Here is a 9,725-nt window from a genome sequence, read left to right on the forward strand (position 1 = left end):
CTCCTATTTCTTGTTTTTATGAGAGGAAAAAATGAGACACGGTGAGGGTTTGATGCCAATGAAAACTGTACAATATCCACTAGCATTCAAGACCTCACTAAAGAATCTTTACCATTGATGGTAGGGGTTGAAACTGAAGGAAGACTTGTCTCTTAAGTACCTGTCTTAATTCATTAATTTAAACAAAAAGCACTGCAGTGTCATTAAACTGTGATGTGAAAAACTAGGGTAGCTAACTTGACACCCAATTCTATTGAGAGTGGCCTTGAGGACACCTGCCCACTCATCCACAACCCAGATAACCACAGTGATGACCTCATTAAAATGGTGACCATGGCAACCACCATCATCACCGTGAAGAATAATTACGACCCTTTAAGTATAAGTATAATGCTTAAGCCATTAAGTATAATGCTTAAGCCATGGAATGACCCTTCGAAAACAAGGAACAACATCTCCATAAGGCTGAGAAAAGTACTCTCCTTTCTTAATAGGTTGGTAAATGGTAATCAAACAACTGAAGACTTTACCTGGGGTCTTAGATTCTGAGAATGTTTTTTAAGGGACCAGAAGCCACTTGAAATGCATTTGGGTTAGAACAGATTCATTCAAAACCTCTACCCTGGCTATTGGGACTGTAGCCTGTAACCTCTCTGACCAGCTGACTCTGTATTAATAGTCCAGAATTTCACTGTGTATACATTAGACTTTCCCTAAACAGAACACAAAAATATACATTTCAATTAAGGAAACGATAAAAATTTGACTATATGAGTAATAAGATTTTCATTGTTAAGCAGAAAAAAGATTTGCCGGGAATGACATTGCTGCAGCACTTACAATATAAAATGGACTTGCACACAGTACCTCTCCAGATTCTCACAGTGCCTTTGGGAGCCAGGCCAGGTATTTATTATTTTCGTCATTTCACAGACAGGCAAGCTCCAGCTCCGAGAGCTAAACGGCTTTGCCCAGGATCAGAGCCAAAGACTCAGTCAAAAACGTAACACCTGCCGATTGCAGTGAGGTCCAGGGCACCATCCAGGCTGCTTCTGAGGTGCCACTGATCAAGCCAAGCAGCACAGCGGAGAGGCAGCCTGTTCTGGGGCCACAAAACCTGGAGCTCGTCTCCTGGCTTTGCTTCTCACTGTCTGTGTGACGTTGAGCAAGGTGTTGAAGCTCGCCGAGGCTCTCCACCTGCACAATGACCAGGTCTGGGGTAAGGTTATAAGGAAGCATTAGACACAAACCTTGCCTTCAAGGGGTTTACAACCCAGTTCACACCACCCTCCCCCCTCCCCCTCCCCACATCAATCAGTGAGTGAGTGAGTGAGTAACTAAGTAACTAATCAGAGGTCACCTGGAAAAAGAAAAGTTAAATCCAAATGTGAACCAAAACATGCTTAATTGTAAGCTTCAGGTGTCAAGCATAACTTTGCAAAGAGAACTTCAGGGTAGTACCTGAAAAACCAGAATGAAGGCTGTGTGCTTTGCATTCCAACACCTTTGGGTCACTGACACCAAGCCTGCATTAATGAAGTGCCTTATGAATACAGTGACCTGATTCTATCACAGAAAGAAGTCAATATACCCAGTGAGGTAACTTGTTTCTTTCCCAAGGCCTTCAGCAGAGCTGTATCTTAGCAGCATTGGAAGACACACACACACACACACACACACACACACACACACACACTCTCTCTCTCTCTCTCTCTCTCTCTCTCTCTCTCTCTCATTCTCTCTCTCTCAGGCTTAAATTGGGAAAGAGTCTTACGTTACGGGTGATTCCAAAATGCAAGAAAGGCTGCACCTTTCACCAGAAGTTTTGCCTTAGGTGGGTCTTGTGAACATTACATCTCTCCACTGAACTTTAGGGACTACAGCAGTATTCCCATATGCTCTACTGGCTTAGTATAGCTCTTCTACAAGAAAGTGACCCCTCTCCACCCTCCCGCCAAAAAAAACCCCTCAGATCTGAAATTCTTGCAGTTCCAGACGTGAGCTTCTTAAGAACACATTGAAAAGTGGAGGACAAATAAGAGAGAGAATTATACTACAACTCTGTCACTTGAGAACCACCATCACCAAATAATCAGTCCAAAAAATCGTGAGCAGCAAGCTCTATGGAGCTTGCTCTGGGGAGCAAGCATTTAACTGGCATTTATCTTTCAAATCTTGACCAGAAAGGCAATAACGAGGCCCTGGGAAGCCGGGGAGAATTAAGGATCGCATGGCCTGCTGCGCACGCCTGCCGGCTCTGCCTGCTGAGGAGGGAGTTCCCCAGCCCGGCACAGCAGCTGCCCGCCCGTGTGGAGACCTAGCCCGGGAACGGTGAGAACAAAGCTGTGTGCCCATCGCAGCAGGTCCGGAGCCCCGGGTGCTGATGCTCCCCCGGTCTTCCCACTGCCCTTCCAGGCTACAGCGGAGGTTTGCGTATCCAGCGCACCTGGGTTCAGTCAAGCCTCTGCTCCACCGTTAATAAACCTTTCCTTCCTTGAGACACAGAATCTCCATTTTTCCAACCATAAAAGCGGTTTAACAATACGACCAGTTAGGGTTTTCACTTAAAGGCCTCAGAAGAGGGCTGGGCACAGAGAAAAGGTCAACTGTGACAATTAATTAATTCTCGGGTGTGCACTAAACAACAAGATCTCCTGCCACTATTCTTTCTGGGTTGCTAAGCGGTACCAGGAAAGTCATTTTGTTAAGAATGCTAAGTGTTGGTCACCGAAGCGAGAAAAATCAGGAGTTGGTAGAGAGGGAGGAAGAAAGGCATGTTTATCGTCAACGTAGAACATTGGATGATCCATATAGGTCAAATGTCGTCATAGAAGAGTAAACGATAAACACACCGAGAGTTGCAAAATCAAGCGTCTACAGGACCTGGCGAGCAATGCTCCCGAGTGAGGAGGCCCAGGGACGTCAGCAGAGGATGCCGTGAGCCGGTGACCCAGACAGCATATTCTCCAAAGGGAAGAGTCAGCGAACACTGCTGGACCGTTCACGCTCACTGTGGGCAGATCTTCTTTTCCAAGACAGGATCCAAATCTGCATGCTTAAGGGAAATTTCCTGCTGTTTTCCACATGGTTCAGGCCAAGCCAAACTACATCTCCAGTTTAGAAGATCCGCAGTTCCTTCACGAGCTTGACAGGGAAAACAAATCCCACCGCCGCCCTATCCTGGCCCTCCCGTTTCCGGCCCTCCAATACCAACCCCAGAACTGCTCTGCATGTGGACTCCAGGGCAGGATCATGGGGAAAACCGCAGATACGGTTTCAGTCAGATCTGATGGGAATGCTGATCCTACGCATTACTGGCTGTGTGAGTCAGGGCAAGTTAATTAACATGTCTAAACCTCGGATCTTCCCAGCTGGGGAAGAAAATGGGAATAAAACACACCTAGGGCACGGGCTGCTATGAGGGCTGCAGGAGAAATCAAGCACCAAGTTCAAGGCCTAAGATAAAGGAGACACTGAGGACATGTTCATCCTTTTCTACCATTTCATTTCACTCATTTAAAAAGCCAGCTTAGGGCTTCCCTGGTGGCGCAGTGGTTGGGAGTCCGCCTGCCGATGCGGGGGACGTGGGTTCGTGCCCCGGTCCGGGAAGATCCCACATGCTGCAAAGCGGCTGAGCCCGTGAGCCATGGCCGCTGAGCCTGTGCGTCCGGAGCCTGTGATCCGCCACGGGAGAGGCCACAATGGTGAGAGGCCCGCGTATCGCAAAAAAAAAAAAAAAAAAAAAAAGCCAGCTTACAACTAACAACATCGCAACACAGTTAATAGTCAAAGGATCATATCAATGGTTGGCTGGAAAAAACCTAGAAGGTCTCCTCTCAGCCTCGATGCTATCTAACCTCAGGAATGGCTGTGAAACCCAGGACTGCCACAGACATCGCCTTCTTGAGAGGTTTCGTCAGCTCTCAGCTAGGGGAGCAGTAGGTGGCATGACAGGGTTCCTGCCCATCAGTGAGATCCTGGACCCAAGCCCATGACTACAGCTGAAGCAATGCTCATCCCAACACCCTGCAGGCGCTGGGACGCGCAGAGTACGCACAGCGGCTCTGCTGTAAACTGCACGGGGGGCCCGGGAGCTTCGGTGCTGCTGTTGAAGAAGGAGCAGGCAGATGAGGCTCAGAGGCAACCGGTACGAAGCTCTTGGAGCAAAACGATCAAATGACTCCTCACGGGGCGGCTGAAACTACAAACCACGCAACAGTTCTCAGGTGGTGAGAAATGAGTTTCATTCACCCTGTGTCCAACCCATCAATCACTAAATGCATTCTACTGTGTACCTACAACACGCAACAGGGGCTTGTAAGACTTAGCCCATACCCTGCACAGCTGTGCCAGATGCTTCATAAACATTCTCACTTCAACCTCACCCCATAGTGGATACATCATCACAGCCACTGTACACAGGAGGAGACTGAGGGTCAGAAAGCTGAAAGGCAGCAGAGCTGGGGTCGGCACCACACCGCCACCATGTCGGCCAGGGGTAGGAGCAAGGGTTTGTTTGTTTTGTTTTTTTAAGCCAAGTGAAGAAAAATATTTTTAAATGTAAGACATGAAATGAGAAGCTTAGCAGAATCTTCCATTGGTACTATATCTACCTCTACCCCCCACCCTCTCTCTCTTTTTCCTGTGGTAAGCATAGTGTTTTGTTCTTTTTTTTTTTTTTTTTTTTGAAAGAGTTGTCTGAAACCATTCCCCTACTTCCTCACCTCACAAGTATTACCCAACCCTCTGTCATCAGCCCTCTGCTCTGCCCCTACTTCCCCCCGTACCCAGCCCCTGCACTCAGGCAGCACGACATATGCAGCCCCGGCAAAGACCAACAGTGACCTCTCTGTTACTAAATCCCATCCAACGACGCTTCGCTGTCCTAGGTCTCTTGACTTCCCTGCAGGAGAAAACTAGTTACGACTTCTCATTTCGTAAACTCCCATCTCAGTTCACAGGCCATTAATCTTTGCCGGTAATCCTTCCAGTTCTCTGAGCACTCCTTCAGGCACTTCACTTTCCCGAGAACTGCTCCTTAAAAGCTTCGAAGTCAGCCTTCTCCTATTCTCACTCTACTGGGCAGGTTCATCCTGGGCAACCTCAGCCACTCCCATCGCTTTTTCTATCACAGGTCTTCTGTTGATCTTAAACGTACCTCACCAGCCAGGAGCACCTCCTCAGGCTCCAGACCTCTATCTTCAATTCCTTAGTAGACATCTCCACATGGATGCTACGCGGGCATCCTGAAATCAACAAACCTAAACCTGAACTCCACCCATTCTTTCATGTGCCCCTCCTCTCACGGGGCCCTAACATCAGTGAAAGAGACCGACACCCACTGCCAAATCCTGGGAGGACACAACACTCCCCGTCTCATTGCACCAGCATCAGTCAGCCACTCACTGCTCAATATGCCTCGATCTGCCACATCTCTCCACCACTCAAGGCCATCATCGTCTCCCCAGCAGACTACTGCATGTTACGTTGGGCCATGCTCAGCATTTCCATGTGCTCCTTTCCCATCGGACCTTCAGCAAACCTGCCACAAGCCAGGCATCGAAGCTGCCATGGAACCTCCCTGATCCCTGCTTCCCCTCATCAGGGGACACCTCTACCTCTGGATGTCTATAGCATCCCAACCTCTCACTCTGTATTTTGTGGTCTGTTGTACGTCTGGATCCTCCAGCAGATTCTAAATTCCTTGAGGGCAGAAACTTACCCTCCCCTTTACCCTCTTTATAATCCCTGAGCGTGGACCATCAGTAGACTTTGCGAAAATGACCTCATAGAAAAGGTCAGATTCTGACCTTGACACTGAAGGGGAGGCAGAGATTCCCAAGGTAGGGAAACAGGGGGAGAAAGGAGGCCATGCAGGAGCAGGAATGGGTATGAAGAAAAATCGGGGACTGAACACAAGGCACGCCCCTGAGAGGCAACAGTTAGGTTAACGGAGAGAATCCCCGATCAGATGAAAATGATCGTGAATTCCATGTAGGCAAGGATTCGTGGAAATAACACAGGCAAAAGCTACGTTCACAAAGCACATAATTCATAAACATGTATTCTCACTTAACCTCATAATGATTCTACAGAGTAGTTACTATTGTCATCTGATTCAGAGGATTAATTATGGGACAAGAAGATTTCTCCCAAAGTTGAGTGCCAACTTTTAATTATCAGAACCCAGCATCTTTTGGCTTCCACACTCCATGATCTCCAACAGTAAAAAAAAATAATTCCTTATATTTCATTAGTAACTGTTATTCAAGAAGTTCCCTGTCTTATCATACTCAGGGTTAGAGAACACGATGACATGGGTAATTTAGAAAGAAGAATCTAGCAACAAGAAGCAGGACAGCCAGCTTCAAGAGGAGAGAAGCAAGAAGCAGGAAGACCAGAGAGGAGGTCAGTACAGGGCCACATGTGACACCAGGAGGGCCTGGATCTGGAAGATGACTGGGAGGAGCAAGGTGAGGACAGAAACAGAGGAATGATATTGTAACAGAAGAAGCAGAAAGACTAGATAAGTGACTGACTAGATGGGGGCAAGGAAGAGAGAAAGATCCAGTCCAGCACTGAGGTCTTAAACTCTCTCAACTAAGAGATGAACCAAATATTCATACACAGGGATGAAAGGAAAATGATGTGTGCCACAGAAAGGAAAGACAGTTCAAGTTTAGAAATGCTGAGTTTGAGGAACACAGACAGACGACACACTCCAACGTACACAGTGGACTGAAGTCTGGGGAAGGGAAGATTGTAGAAGATGGCCGACCATCCGAGGAGACATGCACGCTCGTGAGGAAAAGAAAATGCAAAAATGAGGAGCCGTGGCCTAAATTAGGGGAGGCATTTCATCTAGAGAAGGTAGTATAAGAGACGAAGGAGGCAAGAGGACACTCTCATAAGCCAGCTGAGGAGAATAAAACATCTCATTTCCCAAACCTGGAAAACAAATTTGACTCCAGAAAAATCCAAATATCATGTCTGAACGAATTAAAACCCAACTCTCTCATATAGTTTCCATAGGAATTAAGAAAATGGGAGTATGGATGCCCCCGAAGTACAAATAATCACCCACAGCCAGGGTCTCTGGATTTTGAACCGAATTCTAAAAGAAGAAACTCATGGGGTTTCCCTGGTGGCGCAGTGGTTGAGAGTCCGCCTGCCGATGCAGGGGACACGGGTTCGTGCCCTGGTCCGGGATGATCCCACGTGCCGTGGAGCGGCTGGGCCCTTGAGCCATGGCCACTGAGCCTTCGCGTCCAGAGCCTGTGCTCTGCAACGGGAGAGGCCACAACAGTGAGAGGCCCGCATACCGCAAAAAAAAAATACATGGTAAAAGAAGAAAACTCATAAATGAATCATCCAGATCGCTAAGCAGTGCCCCTCACCTACGTCAAGGGGTGGAAACTCCTGCTGAACGTATTTTGCATTTCACTATCTTCTTCAAGAGGTGACAGGGAATGTGCTTACTAGGTGCTTTTCCCTGGCCTTGAAAACTCATCCATTATTGCACAGTGAGCCGCTAGCTTGTATCTATTCCTTTCCTCTTCTGTATACTATTTGTTCCTTTTAAACTTCATTCAAATATAATTTACATACCATAATTTTCATCCATTTTAAATGTACAATTCAATGATTTTTAATTAATTTATAGAGCTGTGCAACCACCATCATAATCCAGTTTTTATCACCCTAATAGAACCCCTCATACCCTTACAGTGAGTCTCCACGCCCACCCCTAGCCCTCATCTACTTTCCACCCCTATAGACTTGCCTCTTCTAGACATTTCATCTTAGTGGTATTTTGCATCTGGCTTCTTTCCCTAGCAAAACGTTTTTGAATCCATCCATATTATAGGTGTATTTCGCTCCTTTTTATTGCTGAGTAGTATTCCATTATGTGACTTTGCTACCTTTGGTTTATCCATTCATCAGTTGACATTTGGGGTGATTCAACTCTTAGCTATTATGAATAATGCTACTAAAAACGTATATGCTACCTGCATATAAGTCTTTGCATAGGTCTATGTTTCCATTTCTCTTGAGTAGACACCTATAAGTGGAACTGTTGGGTCAGAAGATAAATTTAGGTGAAACTTTTTAAAAAACTACCAAACTGTTTTCAAAGTGGCCGTATGATTTTAAATTCCCACCAGCGGTGTACAAGGGTTCCTACCTCTCCATATCCTCGGTGACATTTCTAATTGTCTTTTTTATTTATAGCCATTCTGGTTGATGTGAAATAGTATCTCACTGTGTTTTTTATTTGAATTCCCCCAATGACTAATGATATTGAGCATTTTTTCATGTGCTTTTGGTAAAATGTCTATACAAATCTTTAGACCACTTTTTAGTTGGGCTGTTTTTTTCTTATTAGGAAGTTGTAGAAGTTCTCTGTATGTTCTGAATTTAATCCTTCATCAGAAACATGATATGCAAATATTTTCTCCCAGACTCTCTTCCGTGTCCTCCTTAATGGCTGTCTGCTACCTCTTAGTGCTGCTGTGGCTCACCCACTTCTAGACACTGCTTCTCCTCCAGTGTGGAGAAGCCATACTGGATTTCCTGTTACCAAGTAAGGTATAAGTGAAGCCAAAAAGATGGAAAACCACATAACTTGCCACAGAGGAACAGAAAGTTAGAGATGTCTTTCATGTAAACTCCTTGAAATGTTTCCATGAGAACTTGGATTCAAGAAAATAAGGTTTGCTGAAATCCAAAGGTCATTATTATGAAGTTTAGAAAACTGCCTCAATCCCAGTAAACTTTTATGAGTGGGGGGAAAAAAAGTAGGGTTTTACCTCCTTGCCTTACTTTAAAAACACGGCAACACCGACACTCAAAAAGGCGGGAGTCTAAGAGCCCTAATCATTGTCTATGATCCATTAACCAATGGATACCTTTTGACCACCCACTATATACCACCTACGCTAGCGATTCAAGGTGAGAGGCATGGACAGGGCTTCTAAACTCTCAAAAGAGATGATTGGTGGAGGGGAGGAAATCACTGAAAATTCGGACACCACTTTTTTTTTTTTTTTTTTTGCGGTATGCGGGCCTCTCACTTTGTGGCCTCTCCCATTGCGGAGCACAGGCTCCGGACGCGCAGGCTCAGCGGCCATGGCTCAGGGGCCCAGCTGCTCCGCGGCATGTGGGATCTTCCCGGACCGGGGCACGAACCCGTGTCCCCTGCACCGGCAGGCGGACTTTCAACCACCGTGTCACCAGGGAAGCCCGGACACCACTTTTTCCATCTACTACCAAATCCAGCCCCTGAACTTCACGTGTTACTAGGGAGCAGAAGAGAAGGACAAAGTAACAGAGAAAGAAACATGTGCCTCTCCACTTGCGGCCCAATTCTTAAATATACTTTTGCCTCCGAAGTGCTCTCTCCCTGCTGACTCAGCAGATGCAACTGCTGATGCAATCGGAAGATTGCCTTGTACTTGGAGGGGACGAGCTTACTTGGGGGCTCTCTGCAGCTGTGTGGTATAGAAGCAATATCAGTGAGGGGACACGAAGGCCTCACATGGTTTCATTTCATGAGAAACAGTGCAACTTCCCTACAGTGAACTGTTCCCGAAACACATCTGGCTTCAGCAGCACACTTATGACAACAGTTCCCAGGATTTCTTCTCTCTTGGATCGACACCTGAGGAAAGTCAGAAAACAGGGACTAGACACAGAGAAGGCTGCTCAAGGGGAACTGGGGGGGC

The 9,725-nt window shown here is 46.6% G+C and overlaps 1 protein-coding gene across 5 annotated transcripts in view; it reads right to left on the bottom strand.

Annotated features, from left to right (window-relative positions):
- The window catches only part of MED12L (mediator complex subunit 12L), a 329,485-nt gene that overhangs the window by 118,918 nt on the left and 200,842 nt on the right, over positions 1-9,725 (bottom strand). The window lies entirely within an intron of this gene.

This window comes from Pseudorca crassidens, chromosome 5, assembly GCF_039906515.1.
Source record: "Pseudorca crassidens isolate mPseCra1 chromosome 5, mPseCra1.hap1, whole genome shotgun sequence".
Classification (NCBI taxonomy): domain Eukaryota; kingdom Metazoa; phylum Chordata; class Mammalia; order Artiodactyla; family Delphinidae; genus Pseudorca; species Pseudorca crassidens.